General features: G+C 41.5%; 1 protein-coding gene across 1 annotated transcript in view; it reads left to right on the top strand.

Annotated features, from left to right (window-relative positions):
• Nucleotides 1-13,905, top strand: part of ntng1a (netrin g1a) — a gene marked incomplete at both ends in the record, with an annotated part of 84,734 nt that overhangs the window by 36,299 nt on the left and 34,530 nt on the right. The window lies entirely within an intron of this gene.

The raw sequence follows: 13,905 nt of genomic DNA, 5'->3' as shown, positions 1-13,905 counted from the left end.
CTGTGACGTTATTCACATGAATATTATCAAATGCCTTCAAGCTATTTAATGAAACTCTAATTTGTTGATTTCCTTCAATATGCCTTTTAAAATGGAGCACAGCCACAGTGCAGTACACATGTCTCTAATGCTCTTTAAATGGGCAGGTACCCTTGAACACAATGACTATGATAATGAATGCCTCGCTCAGAAATTGAATTTTTTTGACTTTTCGCATGATTGAGAAGGTCATTCAGCAAAAAAATAACTGGAGGGAATTTACTAACACAAAAGAGTCGGACGGCGGCGTCCATTCAACACTCGGAAAACGAGAGGGGCTGTCACAGGCGCGGATTATTTATTCTATCTGACTAATCACGGCCAAGCTCATACATCCCTGTGGGGCTGCAGATTTTGAGCAATGGCTGCGCGCCACCATCGGGCCGCTGTCGTTTACCAGCCAGCTGCTTTTTTTTGCCTGAGAAATGTTCCCCACTGTTTACCAAAGGTAACACTCAGTTCAGCCTTAATGAGATACACTCTACACAGAGAGGCTTCACTCTCCACCCCCCCCCCCCCCATGGCGAATCACTGCTCAGCCCCTTTCTCCGTGCGTCGTATACGAGACGTAAGCTCCTTAACCCCCGGAATACAGTTGTGTGAGACTCGGCGGGAGCGATTTTGCAGGGGCAGCGAGGTTGAGTCTGGCACATTTCACTGTGCTGGACTCGGCTGCCATCCCCCCGGATCGGGAGTGAGCGGGGGGAGGGGGGATGGGAATACAGTAGGAGAGCCCGCAGATTTTCTGCCCTTGCCACAACAGTGTGAGAAACAAAGAAAGGACCTTAAGCTCTTTGCCAAAGTAGGTCAACCTAGAAATGATAGAAAAAGAAAAAGGAAGAAGCACAACTTTGCAGAAGTAGACTTTGCTTCTGTTACATGTGGCTGAAGTTGCTACAGGGAAGCCAGAGGTGTCATGCATGGCCATTCTATTTTGGTTGATTGCAAGAGAGGACCGGACTTAAGGCGCTGGGGAGGGGGGGGGGGGGGGGGGGGGGGAAATCGATGTAAAGAATTTCAAATCAAACCAAGCACCCTCTCTGCTTTGTTGCATCAGCAGGGCTGAATGGGGGTGTGGAGAGAGTGAGTGTTGGGAGGATTTTCTAATTATCTGCTGTATGACTCTGGCATAATTGCAGTGCCTCTCTCTTTCTACATGCTTTACAGCCTGCAATTTGGTCAATTTTGTTTTTTCTGGTGTGGATTCAGCCTCATCCTGCTCAGTGACTGTGAATCCCCACACTGACCATGTACCTCAACATCTCAGAATGTTGCCCGGGACAACTCCCAGTTTGGTTTTAATTCTCTCCGGGTCTGCTATGGTTGAGCTCACATGCAGTATAACTGCAATTTGAAACTCTTGGAAAGATCATTTGGATGATCAAAGGGAGACGTGGACTCAACTCGTTTCCTTTATATTTAGTCTCTTGCTGGGTTGGGGGCACACTAAAGCCTTTCAAAAGGGAACTCACAGGGGAGTACTAACACATACGTCCTTCTTCTTTTTTTGTTTTTTTAAATCATTGGCAGCGGTCCACCACACACTTTACCCCAAATCTGCATCACTTGCCAATAGGAAACAGCAGCTTTGTACCCAGCTGATGTAGGTTTAATATGTAGACACTCAGACATTGCACAAATAATAAAGAACATATCTTTTGATACTTTTCTACTTTTAATAAGCAAAACATGGACATTTCTGTGAAACCATTTGGATATTACATCAAGGAAAATGTTTGCTTGATTTGAGATAAATTCTCAAAATGTATCAAATGATATCTGGCAAACCTATTAAAATATGTTCCAAAAATGGTATGACATCCATTCATAGAAGCGTGAATGCATTCGGCAGAAGTAGAAAGCTAACATTAGGCTGTAAACTAACTTCAGCACGGTCGCATGAACGCGAGTACACGTCTAGTCGGCGTGATTACGTTTTGTAGTCTCATTCAGCCACTTGTTAGCAACCACCTCTTTAAGATACGTAAAAGCTTCAAAATTCTCCAGAGGGGTTTTTAGTGATATATTTTATATCGTAGAATAAATCGGTTAAATCTCTTAAGCTTGTGTGAACCACAGATCTTATTTCAGGCATTTAACTCAAACCCCAATGACTTCAGGAAGAGAGGAACTGGAAGTGCAAAAACTCATTCCTGCAACACTCTATGAGAGAATCGCACATCTGCGATGTAATGTGTCATGTGTTGTCTAAGCTAACCAGCTGCTGGCTGGAGCTTCATTCATAGCGTACAGGCATGAGAATTGGTATTGATCCTCTAATCCTACCGTTGCAAAATGTCAAAACTCTTCCTGTAAGCATCCCTATGACTCTGTCACATTCGTGGGTTGCAGTTGTGTGCAGTAACATCCAAAAGTACGATAAAGCAGAGCTTTCATCAGAGGCACGCGCAAATAAAACAGATGTGCGAGATTAGACAGTTGCTCTCTCCCGCAGTGCGTGGGTCATACTATTGTGCATTCTAATTGCCGTGTTAGTTCAGTGCATGTGTGCTTTGGATGCAGCTGTTTCAACGATAGATCAGCAATTTGGTGAGTGATGGCTCTATCGGATGTCCCCTCAGGGAGGAACAAACAAGAAGTCAATCTGCTTTTTCCCCCCTTTCCCTCCACAGTGCTTGGCTTGCTCTTAGGCCTGCCCGTGGTCGACAGATAATCTATTTGTGCTAATTTCATGTTTCTCCCTGCCCACTTCCCCCTAGAATAAGTCATTCCACTTGTCTACCCTCCTTAGTCTCTCTCTCTCTGTCTCTCTCTCTCTCTCTCTCTATCTCTCTCTCTCTCTCTCTCTCTCTCTGTGTGCCACCAAAAGCATCTATTTACCTTCTGCTGTGCTCTGCATTTCAGCAAAAAAGAAATCAGCAGTCTGTATTAGTCATTGTGTGGGAGAATGCCACGTTTGTGGGACGGGCTGAGCCGAGAGGTCCAGACAGCTCAGACCATCTGTTAACATGGACGCCACATGTTAGTTTAATGGGGGTTGTTAAACGACCCACAGCCTTTTGTTAGTGCAGCAGAAATTACTTAATGGAGGAATTTGAGCATCAAAGAGGCTGAAAGTCAAATGGTCAAATCTGTGTGTTTGCCAAATTTACTTTATAAAGATGATGGGAGTGGAAGTGGAGCATCCAGGCATGACTCATGGCTGCCACTCAAAGGCCAGAGATGTAGAGCAGTTGTAATCGTACACCCAGTTCATTCTGCCCCCATTTATCAATGTGTCACGTCCACATGGTTACCTGTCAAGACTTTCTGTCTTCATTTGAAGATTGTATTCAGCTTTGACTGGAATTACTTGAAACTATTGTCCTGAATAGGTTATGACATCCGCTTGGTTGATGTCACTGAAGGGTCATGAACCTTTATTTTACTTCACTCCATCCCCTTGCATCCTTGCAGTCCATGTCTGCCTCAGACGCTACCAAACAGCCCCGGCTGCCTCTGTTTCCTTAGTCTCTTTCTGACTTCTTCCATCGACGCCTACATCACCTGTCGCTCCTGACTTCTGTCCAGGGCCATTTCTCCTCCTCTCTACCTTTGATCCTCCTCCTTCGGTTCTCCTCTAGCTGGCGCCCTCCCTGATTCAGTCTGCCAGGCTGAGGAGCTCAAAAGAAACTTTTTGCTCCCCCTGTTCCTATATTCTGGAAGTGCCTGCTTGATAGGGCTTTGAAAAAGTGCATAGGTGTTCGGACAGCAGGGCCTCTTAAAGCTTTTGGGACCAACCTCCAGCTGCAGAGAAAGAAATCCCAACCTAATATGATTTATTCGTTCCATTTGTCCTTGTAGAGTTTGGACCGGTCTCCAACACCTGCAGTCCTCACACAGCTCCTGCTTTGACTTCTTTTTTAAAATGCTTGCAATGAGAACAATCATGTTTCCAGTGATTTACCTGCGTTTGAGCATTACCATTCACAATCATTTGCTCAAACATGTCACCAGCTGGAGGCAGCTGTGGTGGGTGTGATTCTGTGTGAGGCGGTATGAATATAGAAGCTGGTCCCCCTGTCCAATTAATTGGATATTCCCAGCTGCAAAAAAACCTCCCCCAAGCAGTACACATGTGAACCGTGAAGGTATAAAAGAAAAGTGTATGGGGGGGAGGGCAGATTTGAAAAATGCGATCGAAGGAGGCAGAATATGAGGTGCGTGGCGTTGGCAGCAGTAGAGCGTAGTGCGCCATAACCAGAGGCCACAGCTGCCTGTGCACAGTCATCTGCATATGGCTGCTGGCAAGATCGGGCCATCGTCGCCACGTCTGTGTCCTTTATGGCAATGTACAAAAATGGGGCTTATTTCTGGATGGTGGGACGAAAATATTCTGCCTGATGATGTTTTTCCTGTCAGTCAAACTTTGGTACGAATTAGCTCTCAATTAGGGCTGGGCGATATGGCCTAAAAAAAAAATCTCCGATTTTTTTACAAAAAATCCGATTCACGATTTAAATCGATTTTTTTCCCCCAAAATTTTTTGCAGATGACAGAAGCTGTTGAAAACAATTTTTTCTTTTATTTTGTGATGATTTTCCCAAGTAGGTTGATAAAAATAAAGTGCAAACAAAACCTGAACATTGTAGAAAGGTGCCTGTAGTATACAAAAAGTATTTGGTCACTCTTTTGTTTGCCTGAATCATTTAAATATAAAATTAAATTAAACATAACATTAAATGGCATTAAATAGTAGCCTTCCATTGTAAACAACTGTGCAAATGTAACTTTTTACAGTAAGCTTTTCTAACTGAATACACTGATACAAACACAGCATGAAATAAAATGTATATGACCCTTTAACATTCACATTTTCAAAAGTGCAACATCTGATCTAACATCAACATAACATATTTTGCACAGTAAATAAGTGCATGTAAACAAAATCAAGTGCATTCACAACATAACCAACAGTATTAAACAGTAGTGCATGTTTTTTCTAAATATTTTTTGCCAGGAAGACAAGCCTGTCTACTACCTCTGGCTTCAGGCATGCACGGTGGCATGTAACAATGCCCCCCCCCCACACACTGAAAAGCCTCTCAGAGGGGGCACTTGTAGCTGGCACAGAGAGGTATTTCTTTGCTAAAGTACTTAGCCTTGGAAAGTTAAGTTGGTGACGCTTCCACCAGTCAAGTGGATCGGTGTCTGGGTCAACCTGCTGGACCACAGGTCAGTTGTTGCGGAGTAGAATGACATCCCCTCCAGCTCCGCAGAGATCCTTTGGCGTGTACTATTGTACAGCCGAGGCAAGGCAACGTCAGAAAAATGTTTACGGCTTGGTAGCACGTACCTGGGGTCCAAAGCTTTGAGACGGTGAATAAACCCCGGCTTTTCCACGGTGTATATGGGCACCATATCTTTTGCGATATACATCGCGACTGCATCCGTGATGGCTTTCCACCGGGCACTCTTCTTCTCATGCGGAGTACAGTTGGTGAATGTCTCCAAAATGCTGGGTTGTTTTTGTGAGGTGGCGGCGGCAGCAGTGAAGCTGCTGGCCGCCATTGTTTTAGTTTGTAAACAATGCGCGCGCACTCTACTACGGGAAAAAGGGGTGGGGGCGATTTTCTCGATTTTCAATAAAACACATCGCCTTAAAGCACACATTCGAATTAATCGATTAAATCGATTTATCGCCCAGCCCTACTCTCAATAAGGATTATCCATTCCAGCAGCCTGGCTCTCTGGATGGCAATGTCAGCCTGTAGGTCCACCACTTTGGTCACTTTTGAATGGATTATCCTAAAAGTTGGTCCAGATATCCATGGAAAACTAATGCCGTTCCCTTCAGCCGCAGCTGCACTTCGTTTTTTGTGCCAATTACCATCAACCATCATAGAAATAGTGAGGGTAACATGGAGTCATGTTTTGACACATTTCATCACGTCTTCGTAAATCCTGGCCACTACACTGCTACATCCATCATGTGTCGGCGAGTCAGGATCACATTATGTTTATATAGCTCCACAGTATACAGCCACTTGCTTATGAGACGCCATGTTGTGATCTTGGCCGGATCGTGTGACAGGCCTGGAAGTCACTGGCCTTAGCTTAGGAGGTAATAGGCTGGGACATCGGGCGTTACAGGAGCAGAGGAGGAGGTTGTTTGACACACACGGAGTCGAGGCATTTACAGGATATTTTCAATTTGTTTAAAACAGGATTTTAAAAATACAATGTATCGATACTCGTCGCGGACACATAGATGCACTATTGTCGATTGCGGTAGTCAGCTGTATTGATATTTCTGCACAGCCCTATTAAAAAGCATAATCTACATTAACTTTATTGTCAAATACTGTAATATAAACTGGGATAAGGCTGACAGAGACTTCCTGTATAGAAGCTGTTGGCCACTATTATAAATCCTTAAGAACACAAGTAATGGATGATTTGTTCCACATCTATTTCCTTCCAAGAGGTTTTCTAATAAAGCTGTGGTAGCTTTGCTTTCTAGCCACTGACCAGGTTTGAACTTGGTGCTGTTGCTGCTCAGCTGTAAAACCCCCACAGGGTTACATCAAAGCCTTAGGTCAGGGGTCGGCAACCCGCGGCTCTCTGAGTCTGTGCAAAAAAAAAAGAAAATAGATTTTTATGTTTTTTGTCAGTGGACAATCTTTCAAAGGGAACACCTCATATCTTGGAGTTTGAGGTGATACTGTGTCACGGAAAATAAAAAACCTTTTAATATTTTGTCAACTAAAATGTGCGTCACATCCTATTACGTCGCCGTCAAGCGCCTTCCCCTGCAGGTGGCTCGTCGTGATTGCAGACTCGGTAAGGTTATCAATGGATAAATCCAAAAAAAGAAAACTCCTGGAAGAAAATAGAGAATTTAATTCTGCATGGACGTATTTATTTGCATTCACTGCCAACAACGCTGGCCTACCTGTATGCTTAATATGTGGCGAGAAATTTGCAAACAACAAAAAATCGAATGTTGAAAGACACTTTCAGACCAAACACACAACATTTGCTGAAAAGGATCAAGCTGGAGATGCGCTAAATATCGCTCCCGCCTCACAGATGACAGCCTGCAGTCCTGTTTGAAGCTCAAAGTCACATCTTACAGCCCTGACACAGAGAAACTCTGCAGCGATGTTCAGAAACAAAAGTCACATTAAACAGGTGAGAACACTATCATTTAACAGGCTGTTATCCTGGAGAAAAATATTTATTTTAGATCCTGAACTGATGTAGTTGTGTTTTTATGTTCAGGCGCGACGGTTGATGGCTGTACGTGTCTGAGGAAAGAAGAGGATGACATCGCACTGAAATGGACTTTAGTCTTACTTAAATACAAACTGCCTATTTTTTTATCTTCACTCATTTTAAGATATTAGGCTGCAGCTATATGTTATATTTATTTCAAAGTAAGCTTTTTATTTGATATTCTTTCCACAAACGTGGGGAGAGGACCCAAATAGACTTGACTTGTTCTGTGTTTGATTCACTTCTGCAGCTATATGTTATATTTATTTCAAAGTTATTGTTGGAATGCTGTTAAGCATTCCAACAATTGTTATCCTGTTTCTTTATTCCACTATTTCTTCCGTCCCCCGTTTCGTCGCAACGCTTCTTCATTTTTTAAGCTACAGAAACCGTTCAACTATCAAAATGTTCAGCTCCTTCAGCTCATGTCTGCTATGACTTTTTCTATTTCTAACCTTTAAACTTTTTGAATTATTAAGCTTTTAGCAACTTTATTTTGAATGGGATGTCTATGGAGAATATTTACAAATCCTCTTAAACTTCTTCAACTTTCAAATCCTTCAACTTCCTCATACTTTCAGCTACAGACACCATTTCAACTTTCAAATGTTGAGAAAACCCTCAACTATTGCCAACATGATTCAGCTTTTGATATATTTTAAACTTTTTGAACTGCAGCAATTTAACTTTTATGATTTTTCAGCCCTTTTCTGACTTTATAATGGGTGTGTATTGCGCAGCTTAGAGTGTGTGATGTCACCGCTAGAGTGAAGAGCAGCTTGAGATTCTTGTGAAAAAAACATTTGTATTTTGCCACTGTGTCCACAATCTTCACTCTTCATGCATAATTTCTGGATGTAGAAGTAGCTAATATTGTCCTTGTCGTAGAAAAATTACTGTGGAATCCCACAGATTTCCAGATTTGACACGGAAGCCGTTAATTGAGAGGAAAACCAACTTTCTGCTCCATAGAGACCAATGTTAAATTTTGCTTCAAAAACATCTTCCACAGAACACGGTACCCCATTTCTAGATCGCCAGTTAAGCCACATTTTTTACACTACAGACACAATTTTTACAGAATCTGTTCCTCAACTCATTCTTCCCCTCAATTATTAATATCGGAGCAATAGGAGCTACGGTTATGGGAGTTTTGATGATTTGTTTGAGAGGTGTTTCCCTGTTTTATCTCCATGAAATGGCTTCAGGCACACAGGTGTTTGCGATTGAGCCAATTAGTGATGTTGATAAACACACAGACTCACAGACACACGCGCACATACACTCCTCTCCCTCTCTCTCTCTGTGTGTCTCATACAGTCATTCAGGTCTTAGGGATCTTTAGAGGTCTTCCCCCCCCCCCCCCCCCACACACATGCCATTTTTAAATAAAAGCCCCACAGAATGAATCCTAACTGAAATGCTTGTGATGAGCCTGTCATTTAATAACCGGTGTGTGTTTATCTAACATTATGATTCTGTCTCCTCTCCCCTTCTCCCCCACACCCCACACCCCATTTCAAAATAAAAGCCCCAGAGAGTGAATTCTAACTGAACTGCTTGTGATGAAGCCTGTCATTTAATAACCTCTGTTTATGTTTCAAACATGATGATTATGTCCCCTCTCCCCCTCCTTCCCCCACCCAGTCTTACCCTTTCAAAATAAAAAGCCTCATGGATTCACTGTATTTAAACGTTTCGCTCAAAATTAGGCTTTTTTGTTGAAATAATGAATGTTCTTACTAATACTGCAACAACTACTACTACTGCTAATATTTCTAGTATTACCACTACTACTACAACTTTTGCTGTTGCTACTATTACTACTACTGCTACTGCTATTACTGCTACCATAAATATTATTACTACCACTACTGCTATTACGTAAACAGCACAGATAATGCAATTAATCAGGCAGGTTTTAATTGGCATTTTATTTTCTTCTCTGGGAGAGTACCATGTCTCACAGCAATTAAATCAGCCGTTTCCTGTTTGAATTAAGTTGGTGTGTTTGATAAAGGAGGCTGCCTATAGAAACCACTGTAGGCGTACAGTGTGTGCGGAGAGGCACGCAGGTGGAAGTAGCAGTCTTTGCTTTTAAAAATAGATCGAGCTGTAAAATGAAAATATAAAAAGTATACAAGTAATAATATAATAGCAGTAGTAGACTAGTTCTCAAAGCTTAAATGAACAATGATTAATACTATCACAGTTTGTTTTACAAATACAGCTGCTAATGTTTTCTTTTTTCTTTTGCTAAATTAAAGATAACCATGCCTTTTTTTAAACAAATACTATCTGACTATATAGCAAACCTTTCACTCAAAGGATTTGCAATACCAATTTTTTTAATATTTTAGATCATGCATTTTTTCAGTTTCTCTCCATTGCCTTTGCGAGAGCATTGCTGTGCTTCTGTGCACAGCGGAATAGCTTGAAATGACTTATTGTAATAAAACAAATAGGTAACCAGGCAATAAAACCACCGTGTCCAAAGGAGCCACAAAAAAATGGATGTGTCAAAATGAAAAAAGTACACTTTTTTCATTTTCGCTTTCTTCTCGTACCAAAAACAACTGATGTTGGTATTTCGCAGTGAAGACCGACATGACAAACAAATCCCCGCTACAGAGTAAATGGCACAGAACAGCTCAGTTGTGAGATAAAATCAAGTACACTGAGAGCTTTATGTACAAATAAAATCCAGTGACTAGCAGCAATGTCACCGACATTGAACCCCCCTGACGGTGCACAAGCCAATCCCTTACTATTTATCACAGGCTAGAGGAATCGACCGAGTCCAGAGATATGAGGAGCAAAGCTACAAGTGACATGAAGATTTTAGCAGCGGAACAGACGACAGGAGGCGCCTCGCCTCAGCAGATCCCTTTCCCGTTCTCAGGGATGAAGCAACATCCATTTTTCACTTCAGAAGGCAGAGTTTGCTCTTCAACGTGATACTCTTTGTTTTCTCATGGAAGGCTGCATTGCTGATAATACAGACATTATATTTTGTGCATTGATTTCCCTCCCAGTGGGTTTAACACTATAGCTGCACACACAACAGATTGGAATGCATGCATGGACTAGAAGAACGCACTGCTGATGTGCCCCGCATGACAAGACAGCTCACGCTTCACTGGTACATATAGAATGTGGTGGCAGCATATACAGCCTTTCTACAACTAAAGCGTGTGTGTGTGTGTGTGTGTGTGTGTGTGTGTGTGTGTGTGTGTGTGTGTGTAAATGGAATGGCATGCATGCATGTGAGTGCTTATCCTCCAGGCAATATCCATCCCTTATTTGTTCCATAAATCCAAATCTAGCAGGAATTCAATCTGTAATCCCCACATACACACACACACACCCACACATATAAAGACACTACGGGCAGCATCTTTGATTCCTGTCATGATCCATACATTAATACCCCATAGAAACCAAATGACTAATTACTAACTGTTTACCATGACGTTACATTAAAATCATGACACTCTCAAAGGGTACAATGAGCCATTTTTTTCTATCTGATTTCTCATAAAACCTTTTTATCTCCAGGTTAGCGGAGCCAATTTCCCTCTATTGTGCCAGAAAGGGGTCTCAGGCACAGGAACCAGCCATATCAGAGGCATTTTTCTCTTCCTCACTGTCGACAGAGCACATTCAACATTCATGGGGTGACCCATTTCGTTAATGGAGAGGCCTTTTTCCCCGACGTGTCTTCTCCCTGTCTTTGTCGGCTACAGCTGCCCTCATAATGGGCCCTCCTGTCAGGGTTTCATGACGAATCCCCTCATTGACCTCTCCTTCACTCGCAGCCTCGACTGCTACACTGATGATTTGGTAACTGGTAGAGAGGGGGAGATGTTGACAACACTTGCAAAGTCAATGCCATCTAGAAAAACATAAACTTATAATGTATAGTTAGCTTGGGAATACAGTTATACCAGTGGAATTAAAAAAAACTGAAATGGTACTGTGTGTACATTTTTGAACAAATATATGAATTCAGCTTGAACTATGATATCATTTTATTTATGATGAATACAAAGATGATTGGAAGCCTCAATATTTCTCCAAACTGCAAATGTCTGTAAATGCAAATACGCAGACCCAAAAATTGGCCCCAACAATTCTGGTCTAAGTTTAACCGAGTGGGTACCATACACATGTACTAACCATGGCATATTTGTCATCACCACAATATTTCCATAACCATATCGTTTCGATAACATCTACAAGTTAGATATTGTAGAAAGTAAGAATTTAAAACATGTTGGCATTGGAAAAAAAGAAAAGTCATCAAAAAAATCTGGCTTTGGAGGAATCGTCCGATATTGATGTTATTGTTTGGCAAAAGGCTTATCTGTTCTGTGCCATAAAGCAATACAGTGGATAGAAAATACTGTGTAGAGGCCAAAACATGATGACAGAGTTCTTAGCTATGATCTTAAAATCAATGTGCTCATGACTTATCGATGTGAAAATAGCACATGTAAGAACTCATGTGCTAATCAACTAAAAAATAAATGAATGGGTACCTGAAGGGCTCACCTTGACCCAAGTGAAAGAAGATGAGTGGTAAAGTAATACATAATCAAAATTACCAAAAAAAAGAGTTTTTGTGTCAGCATGGGTGGCATTAGAAGAGAGCCTCGTCAGTGAAGAAAACACCATATGGCAGTATTTCCACACTCATAAGCTGAAACTGATATTTCTAACAGGAGAAGTGTTGAAAGCATCATCACACTGTTCCTGTTTGTTTAATCCACCTTGTGTGCACACAAACACACTAACACACACACACACACACGTGCGGTGACATCGCGGATGTGGTAAGATCCCAAAGCTCCCCAAGCGAGATATTTGATTCTGATCTGAAGACGACAGGGAGTGATGAATAAAAACCGCTTGATAATGGGATCATTGAGTCATGAAAAGCGATTGTGAGCGAGCTCTCTTTTGGGGAGGGCCAGTGAATGCAGACGCTCATTATGTATGGCCATCCGACGGTGCTTTCGCCTTCGAGCAGAACAGGAGCATACAATAGAGATGCACCTGACAAAAGAGGGGAAGAATAACAATCAAACAAAGAATAAGTGCTGCTCTGAATTTTCCAGACCTTTTGCTCTTTTTTTGTACGAAGTAATGTAACTTGCTGGAGCACGATCGTGGTGATCAGTGGGGATGTTGGGGGATAGCCGAGATGATAGTGATTATGATGCTAGATGATGGTGAGTCTGAGCAAAGTTCAATATAGGTTTGACTTACTAAGCGGTCTACAAATGATCTCAACCAGTAATTTTCTGTGAGTCCCTGGTGCAATATAAATGCCAGTCATCAGGAGTTAAAAAAATAGGACTTGATATGATGACGATGTTAATGATTGATACTTTAAAATATTAATATATTTGGGAGCAAAATAATGCTTTCTGCTGCTGAAATCAGTTTAAAAAACATAATTTGTAATTTAAATTGTTCAAGATCCTGTGGGAAGGATAGAGCTTTTCTGTGTTCTTTATGCAATTTAGTTCCTTTATTTTATGCACATATTTAGAATGTTCAATTTTCTCACTTTTCCACATTCAGTGGCTCCCCCTATTTTGTCTTACTGTTATCACTGCCCCGTTTGGGAAGCTGTATTCTACTGTACTGTTCAATAGCATTCAGAAAAACAGGTCATAGTTGAATTGAAAAGGCTTCATTGAATTAAAGCAATTCAAATAGGAAAGGTTTATGTGATTCCTACATTTTAAAGATTTTTTTCAGAACACATTTTTGTGTCCTTGGTTGGAGAAAAATTCTGCTGTCGAAAAGCAAACCAGACTGCTGTTAAGCGTTGCTGGCTTCTGGTGCTGAACAGACAGCTCCCATAGACTGCACTATATCTTTGCATCTTTTGCTGCAGTAGTGTTTGTGTCTGTCTCTTAGATGATTTTGTTTGCAATATAGCTGGTTTATATAACTGAAGCGTTGATGCTGAGCAGTGCAATAGTGTCAAATTTTCCTCTCTTTCTCTCCCTCTGCCCAACAAAAGAATTATATTCCATTTTTACACCTTCTTTTCCCAGATGTTAAACCACAAATACATCTGCCATGATGAATCAATTCCAATGACCATTTGTATAAAATTCCCATCCGTCATATTTTTCATTCATACTTAAAAGCGCCTTCCAGTATTGTACATTAATGCAAACAGGCAATTTTTAGCCGTGCTGCTTCTCTGTGATTTTGCCAGCTAAAGGGTTTACTGAATATTATATAAACTAATTTCGGCTTTGTCTGAGGACCCCCTTTAAAAACCAGTGAGTGCATCTCATGGGGTTTATCCTTGAATGAAACTAATTTGAATGAAACATAACACCACATGTTTAACTTTCTTACTGTAATGCATTGTTGGTCTGTTTGCTTGTGTTGTGGTTTGTGGTGCTGAACGGACAGCTCCCGTAAAGTGCTCTTCGTAAGGGCCTTTTACTTTGCTACGATATTCTCTCACTTAGTTTGCGATGTTATCCAGCTGGTGCTGACATGTTGAACATCCAGTTTCTCCAATCTTTCTCTTTTTAATCCCCTTTCTCTCTCTCTCGCATAAGTCTCAATGAAATAGATGTTAAATCATAAATGCATTTCCCAACAGTCAATCTGCAA

This window comes from Melanostigma gelatinosum (assembly GCF_949748355.1).
Source record: "Melanostigma gelatinosum genome assembly, chromosome: 20".
In the NCBI taxonomy this organism is placed as follows: Eukaryota; Metazoa; Chordata; class Actinopteri; order Perciformes; family Zoarcidae; genus Melanostigma; species Melanostigma gelatinosum.
Note: the sequence above shows the minus strand (reverse complement) of the source record. Positions and strands in the feature narration are given on the sequence as shown.